The 21,140-nt window shown below is 45.9% G+C and overlaps 1 long non-coding RNA gene across 1 annotated transcript in view; it reads left to right on the top strand.

Annotated features, from left to right (window-relative positions):
* Positions 1–17,956, top strand: part of LOC140385274 (uncharacterized) — a 31,029-nt gene extending 13,073 nt beyond the window's left edge. The window contains exon 2 of the long non-coding RNA XR_011933326.1: positions 15,261–17,956. This is a non-coding gene — a long non-coding RNA (uncharacterized lncRNA). The remainder of the gene's footprint in view (positions 1–15,260) is intronic.
* Positions 17,957–21,140: the final 3,184 nt, after the last annotated feature.

Raw genomic sequence — 21,140 nt, 5'->3', positions numbered from 1 at the left:
TGTTGGGCCTGCAGTTCACAATTTACATAGATGATTTGGAGTTGGGGACCAAGTGCAATGTGTCAAAGTTTGCAGACAACACTAAGATGAGTGGTAAAGCAAAAAGTGCAGAGGATACCGGAAGTCTGCAGAAGGATTTGGATAGGTTAGGTGAATGGGCTAGGGTCTGGCAGATGGAATTCAATGCCAAGTGTGAGGTTATCCATTTTGGGAGGAATAACAGCAGAATGGATTATTATTTAAATGGTAAGATGTTAAAACATGCTGCTACGCAGAGGTACCTGGGTATGCTGGTGCACGAGTCGCAAAAAGTTGGTGTGCAGGTGCAACAGGTGATTAAGAAGGCTAATCGAGTTTTGTCTTTCATTGCTAGAGGGATGGAGTTCAAGACTAGGGAGGTTATGCTGCAATTGTATAAGGTGTTAGTGAGGCCACATCTGGAGTGTTGTGTTCAGTTTTGGTCTCCTTACCTGAGAAAGGACATATTGGCACTGGAGGGAGTGCAGAGGAGATTCACTAGGTTGATCGCAGAGTTGAGGGGATTAGATTATGACGAGAGGTTGAGTAGACTGAGACTGTACTCATTGGAGTTTAGAAGGATGCGGGGGGGATCTTATTGAAACATATAAAATTATGAAGGGAATAGATAGGATAGATGCGGGGAAGTTGTTTCCACTGGTCGGGGAAAGCAGAACTGGGGGCATAGCCTCAAAATAAGGGGAAGTAGATTTAGGACCGAGTTTAGGAGGAACTTCTTCACCCAAAGGGTTGTGAATCTCTGGAATTCCTTGCCCAGTGAAGCAGTTGAGGCTCCTTCTTTAAACGTTTTTAAGAAAAAGATAGATACCTTTCTAAAGAATAAAGGGATTCGGGGATATGGTGTACGGACCGGAAAGTGGAGCTGAGTCCACAAAAGATCAGCCATGATCTCATTGAATGGCGGAGCAGGCTCGAGGGGCCAGATGGCCTACTCCTGTTCCTAGTTCTTATGTTCTTATGATACAACCCTTTGATTTCTCTGCCTATGAATTTTTTAATTCTCATTTCTGATTTTTTTCTCTTGTTCTTGATTCCCCCTGCTCTGACTCCTTACATAGATTCCATTCCCCTGCCATATTAGCTTAGACCCTCTCTAACCACTCTAGCAAGTACCCCACCCAAGAACACCAGTCCCGGTCCTGCATCTCCCAGAAACGGTTCCAATGCCCCAGCAGTCTGAAACCCTCCCACTTGCACATCTCTTCAGCTACTTGTTCATACGATACATCCTACTACTACTACGACTAACATGTGGCACTGGGAGTAACCCTGAGATCACTACTTTTGAGGTCCAACTTCTCAACTTTCTTCCTAACCCCTATATTCTTCTTTCCGAACCTCATCCATTTCTTTCCCTCTATGTCGTTGGTATCGATGTGCCCCACGACCACTGGCTGTTCACCCTCCCCCTCCAGGATGTCCTATAACCGCTCCAAGAAATCCATGACTCTAGCACCAAGAAGGAAACATAACATCCTGGAGTTGGGTTGCGGCCACAGAAACGCCCATCTATTCCCCTTACAATCGAATCCCCTAAAACTATTGCATTCCCCCACTTTGTACTCCTCCCCTCTGCAGCAGAACCAACCTTGGTGCAACAAATTTGGCTGTTGCTGCTTGCCCCTGAGAGGTCATTCCCCTCCACAATATCCAAAATTGTACGTTTGTTTTGCAGGGGAATGGCTACAGGAAATTCCGGCACTGTCTACCCAGCTCTCTTGCTCTGTCTGATGGTCACATGCCCTTCCTGCCTGTGGAGTCTGGGCCTGTGGTGTGACCACCTCTCTATATGTGCTATCTGATGCTCCACAGTGTCCCCAATCGCCGCTCCAGCTCCGAAACGCGGGCTTCCAGGATCACTTCCTGCACACATGCTGGCCCCGGCAATGGAAATTTTCCCGTCCTCCCAGATGGTGCATGAGGAACAAACCAAGGCTTTGAGTTCTCCTGCATGACTTACCCTTTTAAATTAAACAAAGAACAAAGAAAGAAAAATTACAGCACAGGAACAGGTCCTTCGGCCCTCCAAGCCTGCGCCGATCCAGATCCTCTATCTAAATCTGTCATCTATTTTCTAAGGATCTGTATCCCTCTGCTCCCTGCCCATTCATGTATCTGTCTAGATACTTCTTAAATGACGCTATCGTGCCCGCCTCTACCACCTCCGCCGGCAATGCGTTCCAGGCACCCACCACCCTCTGCGTAAAGAACTTTCCACGCATATCTCCCTTAAACTTTTCCCCTCTCACCTTGAACTCATGACCCCTAGTAATTGAGTCCCCCACTCTGGGGGAAAAAGCTTCTTGCTATCCACCCTGTCTATACCTCTTATGATTTTGTAGACCTCAATGAGGTCCCCCCTCAACCTCCGCCTTTCTAATGAAAATAATCCTAATCTACTCAACCTCTCTTCATAGCTAGCGCTCTCCATACCAGGCAACATCCTGGTGAACCTTTGGGAGATGCTTGATATTAGATTAAATCCAATTTTCTGTGGCCCTTCCTTACTTGACCTCACTACTACCAATTATGGCCCTTACAATTTATAAACCACAAAACTTATTTTCAAACTATAATTGATGGAAGTTGTAAAGACATGGCATTTATGTGGGTGTGGGAGGGGGTACCTAAGGATCCAAAAGAAGGTCCTACAAAGGAAAAGGAACAAAGGAGGCCTGGCTCTCCAAAGCCTACAGTTCTACCACTGGGTGGCCACAGCAGAAAGAGTGAGGGGATGGGCGAAGATGGAAGAGAGTTCCTGCATAGGGACGTCCCTCCCAAGCCCTAGTCACAGCTGCATTCCCATCCCCCACCCCAACCAAGCACTCGAGAAGCCCAGTGGTAGTAGTCACACTCCTGACATGGTACCAGATGAGGCAACACTTCGGCCTAAATGAAATGTCCACCATGGCCCCCATCTGCAACAACCACAGGTTTACTCCCGCAATAATGGATGCCACCTTCAAAAGGTGGAGACAGAATGAGTGACACTGACGGTTAGGGACATGGACACAGACAACAGAGTAGTGACCCTGGGGGAACTCTCCGAGGGGTTCCAGTGGCCTAAAGGAAATGAACTAAGATGCCTACAGATTAAAAACCTCCTCCATAAGGTAACAATGACGTACCCCAGATACCAAGACATTCATTAGTCGAAGAAGTGCTGGACGCAGGCGACCGAGGGAAGGGAAACTGGGGAGACCTGTACAGGTGGCTGTTGGAGGAGGTATGCTTCCCCCTGGATGAGACATGGGGAAAAATGGGAGGAGGAACTATGTATAGAAATAGGGGGAGGACTCTGAATTGATGCACTGCACAGGGTGAACTCCACCTCCATATTCGCAGGGCTCAGCTTAACGCAGCTAAAGGTGGTGCACAGAGTGCACCTAACAAAATACCTGAACGAGTAGTTTTTTTCCAGAGACATGTGAACGGTACCCACATGAACAACCGCACCCACATGTTCTGGGCCTGCCCCAGACTTGTCAGGTACTGGACGGCCTTTCTTTGAGGCTGTGTCCATGGTTGTGGGAGTGAGGGTGAAGCCATATCCCAAGGTCTCGGACCAGCCAGAACTCTTCCTGGGGAGGGGGGCTGGCGCTTTAGCGTCCCTGATCACTTGCTGGAGAATCCTGCTTGGCTGGCGATCGGCAGCATCATCCAAGGCTGCAGACTAGCTGCCCGACCTGGTGGAGTTTCTCAAACTGGAGAAAATAAAATTTGCCATCTGAGGGTCGGAAGAGGGCTTCCACAGGATGTGGAAGCTGTTCACAACTTGTCCCAGGATCTGTTTGTAGCCAGCAACCAATAGAGTAAGGGGGGTGGGGGGAGACACAAGCGAGTCACGGGATAGAGACAAAAAAGAAAGAGGTGGGTGGGGAAGGACACACAAGGAAATCGAGAGAGACTAAAACTAGATAGACATCTGTAAATATGCGCCCAGGCCAAACTGGGAACAGCAACAAAGGCACACCGTTCTCAGGCAGGACAGGGCCACAGCAGGAGAGAAAGCAATTGTATGCAAATATCTACACTGACATCTTCTTGCTTTGTACCACCTATTATTTCCTGCTCGTTCTTGTTATGTAGGTTTGTTTTTTTACATATGAGTTGTGAAATACAAAATACATATGAGTTGTGAAAACCCAATAAAAATACTTTTTTTTAAAAAAAAGTTATGTTGAGAATTGTAATAAAGAGAGTGGGTGGGTAGGAACAGAACTACACCAGAGATGACCAATTTGGTTTCCATGGAGAGGAACAAGAAACAATCAGCATTATAAGATTAGTGAGTGAAGGCAATTTAGAATATGGACAGGAAGTGTATGTTTGTTTTGTAGGTTTTAAATACGCACTAATTCGGGTTTATTGGATTAAGCTCATGGCAGTGCTGAAAGATATTGGAGTAGATTGGAAAGAGAGATGACTCATAAGATATCTGTGCATGGGCAGACAGCAACAGTCCATCAGAGTTGTTGATGGAGAGAACCTTATGTAATTAGAAAAGGAGTTTAACAAGTTTGTTGTTTTTCACTAGTTCTCTTCAATTAAGAAACAACGATGAAAGAAGTGTTTGAAGACATAGAATCTGGAGTTAAGATTGGTGGGTGAATGATAACATCAGTTAGATTTTCAGATAACGAAGCACTTGGTGCAAACACACAAGCAGAATTGCAAAGATTCTGAGGTCTGGCAGCTACAAAGGCACCATTCTGGCGGCTGTGCTTCTCCTTTGGGGTTGACTTTGTTTTCATTCTCCCAGTCTGTTCCCATTTTCATGCTTTTGTTTCTACCTGTCTTTTCCCTAACCTCTTGGTCTCTCCTGTGTACAATTTCTAATTGTGCCTCCTATTAAATCGTGTTAATTTCAGTTTCTTCATCATCTTTTTTGACTCGAGCATTTTACACATTTTTTTCTTCATTTTCTGTCCCCACCCCTTTCTTCTGCGCCTTTGTTGAATGATGTTCACCTGGTTTCTCTTATACCACACATTTTCACTCCTGGAACATTGACCCTTCTGTTCTTTGCAATAAGTTGATGAATATTTCCAGCATTTTCTCTTTACTTTTAGGTGGAGCTGGTCACTCCCCTGGATGTCCATCTGTCCACCTAGAGTGACAGCTGTTGGTGGTGGGGGGAGGGAAGGGGCGTGTGTGTGAATTATGAAATAGAAGGGTGATGGGGAAAGTAAATTAAAAGTTTTCTGATCATTGGTATTTTAATTGGAACTGGCAAATTTATTTGAAATGAAATACCATTGGCATCAACATTGGGTACATCTAAGCTCATTGTTCCAGTTTGTTGAGCCTTTTGGCCTCCTGCATGGAATTCTATGGTGCACAATTGTGCTCTTTTTACAGGAGGAATATAATATCCTTGGAGTAGGTATGAAGCAGGTTAAGCAGAGGTGGGATAGCAGCATTATGCGGAGCGATTAGGACTGTATTGTCAAACTGAAGATTCCTGGAGAATTTGATAGATGTCAAAATTATAAAATAAATGCGCAATAAGTAAATTCAGACAAAGGCCCACAAACCACGCCTTTGCAGGATTGTTGGAAGGTGGAGTGTCTGTAGCAAGCGGCAGTCGAGTAAATTGAATGGAACATTCATAAGCTAGCGAATAAGTACGTCAAGAAGGATATAGGGAGCAGCATGAAAATGGAACTTTAACGGGACCTAAATTCAATGCAGAGAAGTCAAATACTGTGTTAAACAGTACACATTTGTGTTCCAATCTACGTACCCATCTATTATAACTTAAAGTTGCAAACGTTTCTTGGAAAATTCATTGTGTCTGCATTACCTGTTATTCCAATAGGTGGTGGTATTTTCAATGTTAAAGCTATCAAACTGAGATACAAAAGCAATTATTTTAAATCACATATGGAATCTGACCACCCGGTTCTTACAGATCACTTAATGCACCTTATGCGAAAAACATATTATTTGTTCTACGTAATGATTAAATGTATCCATTGAATTGCCTTTCAATTTTTTAATTAGAAATTTTGATTGAAGGCTTTGGCCTCTTCCAAAAGGGGCTTGCAAAATATTCTATTGGGAGATAGATATCCAGCTGGATTCTCAGTGGGCAGGATTCTCCGTTTCATCGGCAGCGCACTCACGTCCACGGATTTCCTGATGGCGTGGGGGTGCCCACAATGGGAAATCACATTGGCCGACTGCCAAGGCGGTATCTTGCTGTGTACAGTATTCTCAGTTGTAAAAAGACTAAAGGATAGGCATCATATACATGGGTAAAGGAAAATATAAACCATAAAGGGACTCATTAACAGATTTTGCAGAAGAACGGACTGAATTCTAAAACTCTGCTCAAAGTGTAGTAAAATACCTAGAATAAATTAACGTTGTCATGTAAATCAGGGCTCTAATGTTATTTCCTATACGGACGGTATAAACACCCCAAATTGTTGAGAAACATCAAAGAAGGTCTTCGAATTACATATTATAATTGAAGATGGGGCACAATATTTTATTCAATACTATTATATAGGTAGGTGGTTGCATATAGGGGATTTTTATTGTTACTTTTTACAATCTTGCCTCTTACAACAATACATAGATTACATAGAACATACAGTGCAGAAGGAGGCCATTCGGCCCATCGAGTCTGCACCGACCCACATTAATCCCTCACTTCCACCTTATCCCCGCAACCCAATAACCCCTCCCAACCCTTATGGACACTACGGGTAATTTAGCATGGCCAATCCACCTAACCTGCACGTCTTTGGACTGTGGGAGGAAACCGGAGCACTCGGAGGAAACCCACGCGGACACGGGGAGAACGTGCAAACTCCGCATAGACAGTGACCCAGCGGGGAATCGAACCTGGGACCCTGGCGCTGTGAAGCCACAGTGCTAATCACTTGTGCTACCGTGCTGCCCACAAATAGTGACAACAGTGGTTTGTGTTCTAAAGCAGTTGCACTCTCAGGCCATCGGATTCGTCTGTACTAATGTTCCAAACTGATTCTATTGACTGAGTAGATTCTCTTGTGGAATTGTGGAACTTCATCTTGGAAGGCTGAAGTGGTTCTTCCAGGACTACTGGATTCTAGAAGAATTGCAGGATTGGGCCAAATATGGAAGATGTGGGGAGGGTTCAAGTGAGGGGAAATTTGGGAGAAAAGACAAGATAATAGTGCAGTGTAATGATAAGCAGAGGATGACCGAAAGTAATAGGCCATACAAACATAAAAATACATCAGCAAATGGGGTCAGAGTAGGAGAAATGGTAAAAAGACATAAATCAAGGCTGTTTATTGGAATTTATGCTGCGTTCATAACAATCAATTAATAGCACAAATAGAAATAAATAAGTATGATTTATTGGCCATCAGTGATGTGGTTGCAAGGTGACCAAGGCTGGGAACTGATCATTCAGGGGGACTGACATTTCAATTGGATATTAGGAAATAAAAAAATAGGTGGGGTAGCTCTGCTAATAGAGGATGAAATCAGGAAGTAATAAGAAATGATCATGGCTCAGAAAACCCCAGATGTGTTGTACTATTATTGGGAAGCATCGCCTCCAGCAAAGAGGAGGCAGGCGCTACCAGAGAAGGTTCAGCGTTGGAATAGGGAGGCGGGGGCTTTGTGAGTAAGGAAGGTTCATGTAGGGGGTTGGGGGTGCCAATGGCGCCGCTCCCGATGGCCCTAGGGAAGTATTTGGTTAGTCCGGTAGAATTGACCACGCTGAGATTTGGAAGCCGTTTCAGCAGCATTTTAGGTTGGGAGCAGGGGAAAGCACGTATTTGAGCCGGAGAGGATTGATGCAAGGTTCCAGGGATGGGAGGAGAAGGGGATTAGGAAGATGAAGAATCTGTTTCTCAGAAGGCAGTTTATGAGTTTGGAGGAGCTGAATGAGAAGTTTGGGTTGGCGCGGGGGGAAAGTTTTCGGTACATGCAGGTGAGGGACTTTGCGAGGAAGATTTTCCTGGTAGCGCATGCCTACTCGTTGCTGTAGGAGATGTCAGCAAGTAGGTTGGAGAGGTAGCTCGTCTCGCCAATTTCTTGTGTAGCCATGTAAAATGGCCGCCTGCAAAGGATCATGGGAATTGTGGTCAATTTGGGACACAGACAGGTACACAGCCTCTGTGTATTGTGCAAAGAAACCAGACATGGCTGAAACTTGTATCCATTAAGAGTCGATCACCATTTCCCCCAGGACAATAGAGTTTGAATCAAGGAGTTATAACAGTAGCAGACTAACCGGCGCCACCCTCCTTATTTGGAAAGGCCTATGTGCCTGGGACAATGATAGCTGCAACCCGCCCAGCTATCGAGGTATCCGCCCCCAAATTGGCTGAGATCGATAAGGGTGATTGAAAACCCTGTCGATCCATTGGTGAATCAGTGATGAATCCGCAGCAGCAACCCGAGGTTGCAGTAGCCGACAAATCAGAGCAGTGCCCCATATGGGAAGATGTGTTGAGAAAGTATTTAAAGGGGAAAGGATGGCCCCTTTGGTCAAATTTTTGTGCAAACACCGAGTCAGGCCCAGGATGGTTTTATGTGTGCCTTTGGGACAACGAGACAGATGAGGAAGAGATGGCAGATTTGGAAGAGTTAACTGAAAGCGCGCAAATGTATGTTAAAGGAACGGAAAGTCAAAAGCAGCCGCCACGCATCCCAAAAAGAAAGGCACCGGCTGCACAGGTCGCGCCAACCCCCACAGCTGCTCCAACACCCATGAATACGGTCACCACAGAAAGAAGGATAAGGGATCAGGCAGGTTCAGATATCACATACATCACCCCACTTTCGGTAACTCAGTTAAGGGAAGCTTGCAGTAAAATTACTCCATTTCAGCTCACCGCAGACCCACATAGCTTCTTCGAAGTGCTCCAGCAAAAGGTTATGTACGGATTAGATGAGAGGGAGGAAGTTAAATTGATAGTAATGAGCCTCAGCCAGTCGGTCAGTTCAGCTTTGCCAGACCCCCAAAACGTAGGAGGAGGAACCCTAGAGGAAATGAAGGCCGCAATATTAGACGCTATCGGATACAACAAAGGGGATCCGGTAGACTTTGAACAAATGCAGGCAAAAGAAAGGGGAACATCTAACCGCCTTTGCCTGTCGCTTCTGGATACATTTCAAGGCAGTATACGGAAATTTAAACCGGGCTCACCTAGATGAGGAAGAAACCACTAAATGGTCCCGTACGTTAGTTTTGCATGCCATTGAAGCAGGTAAAAGGCTTGCGCGAATTATGACCCGGCAGATACCACACACAATGAGATTTGGGTACTTAGACGCCTATCCAGGGCATGGGAATAGTCACTTCAGGATCAGATGGATCAGAACGGAGTGGAAGCCACAATGTACCCAGTCAGAACTAGCCAGGAACCCGCATGGATAAATGAGGGCAGAAAAGAGGAACTTTACCCCCGAGAACAGTACCCCAGAGCACAAGCCCCAGCCCACGCACTGCGAGGTTCGTGTTACAATTGTGGACAAGTAGGACATTTTGCCAGCAATTGCAGACAAAATCCCCCCCACCACCAATGACCCCAACAGCCCAACCCCCCCACCCAGAAACAATAGGCCAGACTACGATCGCCAGCCTCGACAGCTAGAAGGCAATACTCTCCCCATGCATAACATAAACGCCCGTTCCGATAACCTCGCTTATAACTCCCGAGATTGACGGTGTCCAGAGTCTCCAACATGGGTCTGTGACACGCACTGGGATAACGTCGGCAGACCGGTAGTCACAGGCACAGTCCGGGGACAAGCAGTTGATTTTCTTTGGGACACAGGAGGATCCCGAACCACACTAAACTCCGCAAACCTATTCCAAAAAACACCCTGGCCCACCACAGGTACCATCACACTCTGGATTCACAGGCCACATGCAAGAGGGATACATCACAGCCCCTATATCCATCCAAATAGGAAACGTAGCCACTACCCACCCCGTTGTTCTAGTAGACCTACCCCCAACTGCAGAACACATCCTAGGCATAGACTCTATGAACTCACATAACCTCTCCTTCGACCCCGTAAACAAGTGTGTCTGGCGAATAGCCAAGACAGCTAGAGCCCCCGCCATGCTCTCAGTAGGAGATTACAAAAACAGGATTTGCTCAGTAGGGAATTATTGGTTTAACCCTTCGGCAATTAGCACAGATGACACCATTAGACGGGTATTAGCCACACACAAAGGTGCGTTTGCCCAACACAAGCACGACTGCGGGCACATTCCAGGTACGATTATGATCTCGGGTCCCGACCCCAAATCACAGAAACAGTATGGATTTCCACAGCAGGCTGAGGGCGAAATTTTAAAGGTAATTAACAACCTGTTAAAACAAAGTGATTTGACCCGTAGCTTCCACTAATAATGCCCCAGACGGTTCAAGGCGACTCACCATTGACTACCGCTAACTAAACAAAGTTACCCCTTTAACAGCACCCATTTTGCCACAAGTCCCGCGACCATGCTTAAGCAGGGAGTGCAAGCAAAGTATTTCACCGTGCTGGATATCAGCAATGGTTTTTGGTCCATTCCCCTAGATCGGGTTTGCCAGTGTAAATTCGCATTCACTTTTCAAGGACAACAGTACACGTGGACGTGTCTCCCCCAAGGCTTCCATAATTCCCCCTCTATTTTCCACAGACAGCTAACTGCTGGTCTTTCCAAATTCTCCCGCCCCAAATGCCTAATTCAGTATGTAGACGACCTGCTCCTGCAAACTGATACCAAGGAAGAGCACGTGGCTCTATTGGCCGAATTACTAACCCTGCTCCAGTCCATCGGATGTAAGGTAAACCCCAAAACGGCACAGATATTGAGGGAAAAGATTCTTTATTTAGGCACCACTATTGCACACGGCAAACGTAAAATTGAATAAAAACGAATTGACTCCATTGTGAACTTGCCCCTGCCCCGTAATGTAAGTTCATTCCGCTCATTTCTAGGTTTAATGGGATACTGCAGAAATTCTATAGGTAGTTTTGCCACCAAGGCCACGCCGCTCTCAGACCTTCTGAAAAAGAACACCCTATGGAATTGGCTTCCCCAGCACACAGGCGCCATAGACGATTTAAAACTCGCCCTAGGTACAGCTCCCACTTTACAAGCCCCTGACCCCGCCTTGCCCTACGCCATAGAAGCAGCAACCACCGACCGAACCCTCTCAGCAGTGCTCCTACAGGAACGCCACGACTGATTAGGACAAGTAGCCTATGCCTCTAGAGTTTTAGACCCCGTAGAACAAGGTTTTTCTGCCTGTGAACGACACTCGCTTGCAGTCTTCTGGGCAGACCAGTACTTTGTCTACATTACAGGCCTCAACCCAGTTACGATATTAACAGAGCACACCTCCACCCAACTGTTGTTAGACGGCAAACTAAAGGATGGTTCAGTTAGCCAGATCAGAGCAGCTCGCTGGACACTCTTATTACAAGGCAGGGATATTTCTGTGAAACGCACCAAGACCCACATGTTCTTAGCAGACAATTTACAATAGGCAGGGACCCCACACGAATGCTAGATAATCGCAGCCACACACCCCACAGGACCATTTGTTCCCAAATCACTACAACCACGTGTAAACGGTGAGACACAAAGTTCCCAAGACACGGGACACAGTAAAGATCTATGTAGATGGCTCCTCCACTGTTGAGGATGGAGTAAGAATCACAGGATGCGGGATTTACATGGAGGACTCACAGGGACGCCCACTAGAAGAGGTATCTTTAAAATTACCCGGCCACTTGGGTTCGCAGGCAGCTGAACTGCCAGCCATAGCTTATGTAATTGCCCACCCAGGCTCCTTTCCAACACCTACGGACATACACTCCGACAGCTTGTATGTTTGCAACAGTCTTAACAGAATTCCTTCCCCGATGGGAATCTCAAAGTTTTGTATCCGCCGATGGAAAACCCCTACCCTCCATCCCTCTCCTGAAACATATTCTTAAAAAAGACACCGGCCGCACATACGGCATCATTAAAGTAAAGAGCCATCACCGCATCTCTCCCCCTGGGAATCGCAAGGCCGACGCCTTAGCTAAAGCTGGATCACGCACTGGTTACTTCTGGCAACCATTCGAGTGTGAACGGATACATTCAATCCAGGTCTCCCAAACCAATATTGAGGATTTATCTCAGGCACAGAAAACCGCTGACTCCCTCAAACAGATACTGAACGGCACCTACCCAGCCCCCTATGAGAAATGGAAGGACACTCACAATACAGGACGGAATAGTGTTAAAGGACGGAATTTATGTGGTCCCCACCCAAGACAAAAACCAGTTAATCAACCAATTCCATGACGGACACGGACTTCAGGGAATAGACACAACCATTGCCCATTTAAGACCCTTGTGCTAGTGGGCCGAATTAAAAAGCAATGTCACACATTATGGTGAGAATTGCCTCATTTGCGCCCAGAACAATCCAGAACATTATGCAAAGAAGGGGCAATTAAGACACACCCGACCTGTAGAAGGCCCCTGGACAAATCTGCAAATTGATTATTACATTGGGCCCCCCCCTGCACGGTTTCAAGTACGTGCTGGGTCGAAGCATTCCCCACACGTTCAAACACGGCAAAGGCCACCGCTAAAAGTTTGATCCAACAGATCTTTACGCGCTGGGGTCTTCCACGCAGCATTGAGTCAGATCAAGGTTCCCACTTCACCGGCAGAGTAATGCAAAATGTTACGACCATTTTCGGTATCAAACAGAAATTCCACATAGCCTACCACCCCCAGTCCAGCGGCATAGTAGAGCGCATGAACCGCACTTTAAAAACGACCATTCGGGAGATGGTACAGCAGAGCAATTCCACTTGGGACACGGTACTACCCTTTGCTCTCATGATTATCAGGAATACAGTTTCCAGTTCCACAGGTTTCACCCCCAACACCCTTATGACAGGGAGACCCATGAAAGGCATTGAATATTTATTAGGGCTCGATTTGTCGAATCCCGCAGTAGCCGCGCTCACCCACGAAAAAGCAGTCCAACAAATCACAGAAAACATTAAAGCGGCACAACTAGCTGCTGCTGTCCGACTAGGCGCTAGGAAAAAGCAGAGTAAAGCCAGCTTTGACAAAAAGGTTCACCGCTAAAAGTATGCAGTCAGCCAGCAAGTTATGATCTCGTACAACCCCAGCTCCTTCCTAGCCCTTAAATTCGCAGGCCCCTACTCCATCTCTGACAAAGTAAGCCCCTCTGTGTACAAGATAGCGTACCCCAACGGTAAGACTGGTTGGTTCCACATCAACCAACTCAAATTCCATGGATCACAACGTAGCCACGCCCACCGCTTAGCCTTGGTGATGGGAGATGACACTCTGCCCACTGACGTTTCAGCCTGACGCTCACTCCAACCCTCCCCCCCCCCCCCCCCCCCCCCTATGGATGACACTCTCCCCTCGACTCTGCCCATAATCACAGGTTTCAACCTCGAACTTGACTCTGATGAGAGCCTCCTGGATTTGACTACCATCCCTAGCGACCTCCCTGCCATCAGCTACCCTAGCCCCCGGAATGATGCCTTGGATTTTCTCGACCCCTCGTACGACCGGCCCCGCCCAACGACTCTTCCTACGCCTGCTCCCAGCAACGTTGCTTCCACTTCCAGTACACCAGTTCCCGACTACCCACCACAACACAACAACCCCGATACTCCCTTTGGCACCATGACAATTCCTACAGGTTGGTAAGACAGGACGAATCGGACCACCCACAGGCCTACGCGGCTACTGCCCAGAACCTGTAGGCACGAGTCTGGCAACCACGAGAAGGTGATGATTTAAGCGATGAGCCCTGTGGTGATGTGCATGACTGTAAATAGACAAGGGGTTAATGTAAATACACTACAACTAAATAAACACTAGAGGGAGCACCAGAGACATCATGACATGCAGACATACAGCTGATGAACACATAGAATAGGAGACGACCAATGAGCAGTCAAGACACCCAGAGGTGACACTATCACAAGGGGGCAATCCATATAAAAGGACAGGGCACACATGCTCTTTCTCTTTCCACAGGCAACACTCAGAGAGAAGCACAGGGGCAGAAAAGAAGCATCACACCCACCACATGGTTTGGAGCAGACTGATTAGTTAGGCTGAGTTACTATAGCAAGATTAGCAGGAGAGTCGAACTCAAGTAGGAGAATTGTTAACTGTTCAATAAATGTGTTAAACCTATCTCCAAGTCTGAACCTTCCTTTGTCAGAGCATGCATCAAGGAAACCGCTTATGCTACATGAAGAAGCATAACGCAACAAGCCCCTTCTGGGAAATGATTTGACGGAACTGATGCACACAAATATTTGAGGTGTCCAGATGATGAGAAACGGACACTGCCTAAGAATTAAGGTGTCCAAATTTCTAATGGAGCCTGCCCGTCTTCTTGTTTTGAACCTTCTCTTCTCTCCAACACATGGTTTTAATCTACGTCTGCCCGACACTCGGTTATGTAGTCGTAATTGCCCCTTCTGATACAACCGTCAGGCATGGCAACCAATGGCAGTTGAATGCACTACTATATGACTACAAATTCTTCCTGTTCATCCCGGTCACCCAGGTAGGGAGTCACGGCACTGATCCCCACCCTACCCGAGGGCCCCAAAATTAACCGGTCAATCACGCTCGGATAATGGAGTAACGGCACTAATCCCCGCCCACCCGGGGATCCCACCCATTCTTCTCCCGCAGCGGCCCACACGCAACCCACATTTCTCATCATACTCTCTGGAATGGTTTACTGCACCCGTTGCTGTGGGCAGGTCTTGAATCTTCCTTTCCGCTCCAAATCTAAACCCTTCTTCCACTGTTCTTTCAGACCCCTTCAGGTCACTTCCAAATGCTATTTACACTTGAAACACAATGGTTGCTGATCAATGCTGCTACCTCTGAGCCCATGGCATGGAACTCTATAAAACTGGCCGCCCTGAAATTCGGCTGGTTAAGCAAAGCCTCAACCTCCCATTGTTGCTAGTAAAGATGGAGAATGGTCGAAGAAAGCATCCACCCACTCCTCGCATCGACCATACAAGCTGTGAGACACTCGAATATTAGTACCTCTCCAAATTTTGTTTTTTAAAACAAAATGGGAGAGTCACACATGGTGACAATCATAAAGGGAAATTGGAACTAAGAGAGAGAGACTGACACACAGATATTAACCAACGATACTGACATGATACTATGCTTAATTCCCTAGGATTGCATGGAAACCAGACACCGCAGGATGAACCCAGCCCCCATGATCTCCGTCTGGATAATTGCCACACTTACCGGACTCCAAGCACAAGATACCCAAGACTTTCCACAGCCCGGCGGTCTGTGGTACCGTCCCCCAGATGCAGGGGAATGTGAGAGTGGCACCCTATGGGTGCGTAAGAACACAAGCGTCATATTTGGGTGCAATAACCAATGGACAATTTACAGAAAGCCCAACGGGTCCACATCAGAATGTTACATTAGCACAACCGGAACAGAAGATTGGTGGGAACTTACTAATGAAGGGTGCCCCGAAATTGGATGTTTAAATACAATTGCAGGGAACACAATTCGGACAAAATTGCCCCGGGACACCCACCAAAGATAATTTGGCAATACACATAATTAGAGTAGGACCTAAGCCAGCCCCGAGCGACACCACCCCACAGACCACCTCCAGTCAGGATACCACACAACAACTGTTAGAGATAGAGACCAAAACCCCTACCTGGTGGGAAGGCATTGCAAAATGGAACCCACTCTCATATATAACAGATACCCTCCTCCTGATTGCAGTAATCTATAGTGTAGTCCTCACATTCAAACTCCGTAAATGGAAGGCAAAAGCCTCTTGGCCCCCCATATACACAGTTCGAGCCCCCCTCTTTGGAATCCAATAGAGCTCTACTAAGAATGTACAACATACAAAACTGTGATAACCGCTGCCAAATGGACCCTTTATACCTCTGTACTGATGAAATGTGATAAGACGAAAGAATGTGGTGCTGCTGTTTAAGATTTGTAGATTTTGTGTTATAGATAAGTTCTTTAGGTAAAAACAGCAGCATGAGTGTAGCTTAGAAAGTTTCGTTAGCAACCAACCGTTTAGTATGAATTTAAGTTTAATTAATTTACATGAATTTAATTTGGATATAAAATAGCCAGTTATAGTGAATTGTTTTAATGAATATATGTAATATTAATGAATTAGGTAAAATTGTGCAATACATTTAGGACAGAGTAGGACCTGAACTGACTGACCAGTGGCTGGCTTGATAGGGTAGACTACGGGATCAAGACTGTGATCCACCACGCTTCGCGTTCAGGATCAAGAGGACGGAATGTAGACATGTAAAATGGCCACCTGCAAAGGACCATGGGAATTGTGGTCAATTTGGGACACAGACAGGTACACAGCCTCTGTGTATTGTGCAAAGAAACCAGACTTGGCTGAAACTTGTATCCATTAAGAATTGATCGCCATTTCCCCCAGGACAGTAGAGTTTGAATCAAGGAGTTACAACAGTAGCAGACTAACCGGCACCACCACCCCCCTTTTATGGAAAAGCCTACGTGCCTGGGACAATGATAGCAGGGACCCGCCCAGCTATCGAGGTATCCGCCCCCTAATTGGCCGAGATTGATGAGGGTGATTGAAAACTGTTGCTAACTTTTGGTTGGCTCTTAAATCGTAATTTGCTCTGTTTAACCTTTGCTCTAGAGTCGCCAAATATCTTTATGATACCGCCACGAGGTTCAAGTTCAAGTAATGATCAATAACTCAACACACCAATTAGTAAGATAAAATCAAAACACATTTATTATACACAGTAAATCACTACTCATGCATAAACTCTACTTTCTAGGCTATTCCTATCACTAAAAGGCCTATATTTAGCTTCAGACTGGCCCACCAGGTCAGGGGAACAAATGGCCTTTCGTTCAGGTCCTGAGTCTGCAGGATTCAAAAGCTGGTATGGACTGGTAGCTAGGAGCGCCTATCTCGTAGCGAGCGTTGACTTGAGACTTACTTGCTTGGCGGCAACAAGACAGGTCACGGTCAAGGGTTGGTTCAAGTTGCTGAGTGACCCTGCCAAAGAAGGACGATTTGAACTTGGGGGCTTTACTTTATAGTCCCCAGGGGCTTCCTGCCCTTCGGGGCGGACCCCATACCTGGTTCCAAGTGATTGGACTACTTTCCGATCACTTGGATCGATTTCTCCAATGCTGGAGCGGCTCGCTAGGCGGTCCCTACGTGTCCCTTGGCCTTCCTTTGTCTTGGCTCCTGCTGGTGCCGAGGAGTCTGGCTTGGCTTTGTTTACCTTAACTGTTACCATTGGGCCTTGGGATCGCACATTACTATGTAGATGGCTGCTGCATTACTATGTAGATGGCTGCTGGTTTCAGTGCTGTCTGGTTCCTTACAGGTTTCAATATACATGATTTCTGTATTTGCTAGTCTTTGCCTGTGTTGGCTGAATTTCCCTTCAGCCTTTGCGGTCCTCCATTTTAAGTCGGGAAGTGGCCAACTCAGGTGGCTACAAAACCCTATCGATCCATTGGACCTGGAGTAAGGACCGCCCAATAGGACGTGAAAGAGACGAAGGATAAAAAGCCCTGCGCACTAGAAATCTGTCTCTTTTGGGACCGACCTGTGCGCGATCAACTGCAGCAAAACAACTAAGTTCAAGGACCCGCGACCATTCCTGAAGGACGAGCCCAGCTGAGACAAACCCAACAACTTCCAACCGACCACGTGGACCCGGATAAAGGCCTTATCTCATACAGTGCCGGTCACTCAAAGTTAAGTAAAGGTCATCTTAGTCGTTAGCTGCAGATTAGTACGGAGCCGTGTGTATTATTGCATAGAGATACAAGTCTTGTGTTATTAATAAACTGTGTTTTTGAGCTAACATACTGGTTGTGTGGTCATTTGGTCAATATAAGAAACAGCTTATGGTTCAGTTAAAGTGTAAGAAAAGGCAACACCGGAAGGAATTTGGAGGAGATTAGGTTTCCATGGAGGCTAAGTGGGAGGAAGAGCTGGGGCAGCGCTGGAGGAGGGATTGTCATGTGAGGTGCTGTGGAGCGGGAATTCCTCGACATTGTGTGCGAGGCTGGGGCTGATACAACTGAAGGTGGTGTACAGGGCGTACCTGACAAAGTCTAGGATGAGCTGGCTGTTTGCGGGGATGGAGGATATTTGCGAGCGATATGGGTGGGGGAGAGGGGGGGGGGGGGGCGGTGGTTAATGTGTTGGGCGGGTTTGTTACTGTTGTAAAATGTAAAAATGTTAAATTTGGAATAAAAATACTTTTGTTTAAAAACATAGAATTTCATACTCCGTTTGAGGGTGAGAAACTCAAGTCCGAAACTTAATTAAAGGCAGTTGCAAAGGTATGAAGACAGAGTTGGCTAAAGTGGACTGGGACAATATATTAAAAGGTAGGATGGTAGTAAGTAGTGGTGCAAAGTGAAAGAGATATGTCATATTTCTCAACCAAGGTATATTCAGTAGAGAAAAAGTAATTGGTCAACTAATGGGATAAAGACAGATGTATCCCCTTGACCTGATGGGCTGCAACCTAGAGTCTTGAAAGAAGTGGCTGCAGAAATAATGGATGCATGGGTTGTAATCTTCCAAAATTCCCTTGATTACAGAAAGGTTTCAGTGGATTAGAAAAACTGCAAATATAACACCTCAATTCAAGAAGGGAGGGAGATAGAAAGCAGAAAACTATAGGTCAGTGAATCTGTCATTGGGAAATTTTTGGAATCCATTATTAAGGAAGTAATACAAGGACATTGAGAAAATCATAGTACAATCAGGCTCAGTCAACATGATTTTAGGAAAGGAAAATCATATTTTACAAATGTATTGGGTTCCTTGAGGATGTAATATGAAAGATGAATATTGGGAAACCAATAAACATAGTGAATTAGTATTTCCAAAAGGCATTCGATAAGGTGCCATCTGAAAAATTACTGCACAAGACCCCACGGTTCTGGGGGCACTATATTAACACGAATAGATAATTGCCTAATGAACAGGAAACAGAGAGTCAGGATGAATGGGTTATTTTCAGGTTGACAAACTAACAAGTAGGGTGTCACAGGAATCAGGGCTGGGACCTCAACTACCTACAATCTATAATAATGACTTGGAAGAAGGAGTTGATTATTGCAGCCAAATTTGCTGACTGTTGTCATGAATTTGCCTAACAACAATAGTAAAACGAAGTGAACAAAACATAATAGGACGCAAGATGCCTAGCAACAGGTAAAAATCTGCCCAGAGATAGCAGTAGCCAGTATTCAAGAGGCCCCAGTGAGATGTGCCTCCCAGTAATGAATTTAAAAGTGCAGTTTAGGTAAGAAGCCGATGTGAATGGCTTATAAGTAGAAACAGTTTATGTAGATATTTTGGAGAATCAAATAGGTAAACATAGTTAATTTCTAGAGACAATGAAATCGATAGGGGCAGACAGCCAATACACAGAAGGCATAATCAAAGAGGAAAAAAGGTATAATTGGCCGGCCTCTCAGAAGCCAGGCAGGCCGGCTAACACCTAGCAGCCTCTGGAAGCAGACAAACCAGTTTTCCAGCTGACGGCGTCAAAGTCTTGGAGTCAAGCCAATGGAGAAAACCTTCATAAAAGCTGTTTAAGGGGCAGCATGGTGGCACAGTGGGTTAGCCCTGCTGCCTCACGGCGCCGAGGTCCCATGTTCGATCCCGGCTCTTGGTCACTGTCCGTGTGGAGTTTGCACATTCTCCCCGTGTTTGCGTGGGCTTCGCCCCCACAACCCAAAGATATGCAGGATAGGTGAATTGGCCATGCTAAATTGCCCCTTCATTGGAAAAAATAAATTGGGTATTCTATTTTTATTTTTTTTTAAATAAAAAAATAAATAAAAGCTGTTTAAATATCTGTGCTGGAGCAGGAAAATACTTTCTGAAGACTTGATTATCATTCCTGTATTGTAATTATAAGCTGGTTTTAACTTACAGATTTATTTACTTAAGATGTTGTTTGGGGAAACAGGGAAGTCTCAAAAAGTTCATGTATCATAGATATATTTTGATATATCTAGGATAGATATACGTTCTGCATAAACTGTGTGTTTAGTAATTAATTTAACCATAATTGTCTGAGTAGAGTAGTCTTGTTCTTGAGTATTTGTCTTTACGTGAATAAGTAGTCTTTAATCATTGTTACATGATGACTAAGCTGTTTATTCTCACTAGGGTTTCCCTTGTCCCCTCACACCAAACAAAATAAAGCTCTACACTCCCAGGAACTAATGTTCCAAATTGGGATAACACCAGCGTGCATTGTGACAACGATACAATGTATATTATGAGGAGGACGCAAACAGTCTGCCAAGGGATATAGGTGAATTGATTGGATCAAAATGTGGCAGATAGAATATCATGTGGAAAACTGTGAGCTTACCCATTTTGGTAGGAAGACTAGGAAAGCAAAATATTTAAATGGACAGAGACGACAGAATGCTCCCGTGCAGAGAGATTTGAGCTTTCTCATGCATGAAACACAAAACAGAAGCAATATGAAGATACAAAAAGTGGAGTTTGCACATTTTCCCCATGTCTGCGTGGGTTTCCTTCTGGTGGTTCAGTTTCATCCCCACATCTAAAGATGTGCAGGTTAGGTGAATTGGCCATGCTAAATTGCCCCTTAGTGTCTGATGCACCAACAATAACACACAACGAGTGATGAACGTAACTGAGGCTTTAATACACTAAACAGCAAGCCTCCTGCCTCTGGACCCGAATTGGGTCAGAAGCGGAGACTTGCCACCTTTTATACATAAGCCCGAGGGGAGGAGCCACAGGTGGAGTCAGCCTGGACAAGCCCAGGCATGCACAAGAATGCACAATACAATACAATACATACAATGCAATAACGTGGTTTACCACATTCACCCCCTGTTTTAAAAAAAAGTCCGGCGGGGGTGAAGTGGTCTTAAAGGTCAAGTCTGTCGGGGGCCTTGATCTACCACCGTGATCGCCTCAGTCCCGGCTGTGGTGTGGGTGTCGACGTCGAGATCTGCGCGTCTGGGAGCATGCTGTCTTCTTCAC

The sequence above is a fragment of the Scyliorhinus torazame genome, chromosome 11, assembly GCF_047496885.1.
Source record: "Scyliorhinus torazame isolate Kashiwa2021f chromosome 11, sScyTor2.1, whole genome shotgun sequence".
Taxonomy (NCBI): Eukaryota; Metazoa; Chordata; class Chondrichthyes; order Carcharhiniformes; family Scyliorhinidae; genus Scyliorhinus; species Scyliorhinus torazame.
This window is presented reverse-complemented; position numbering and strand designations above follow the sequence as displayed.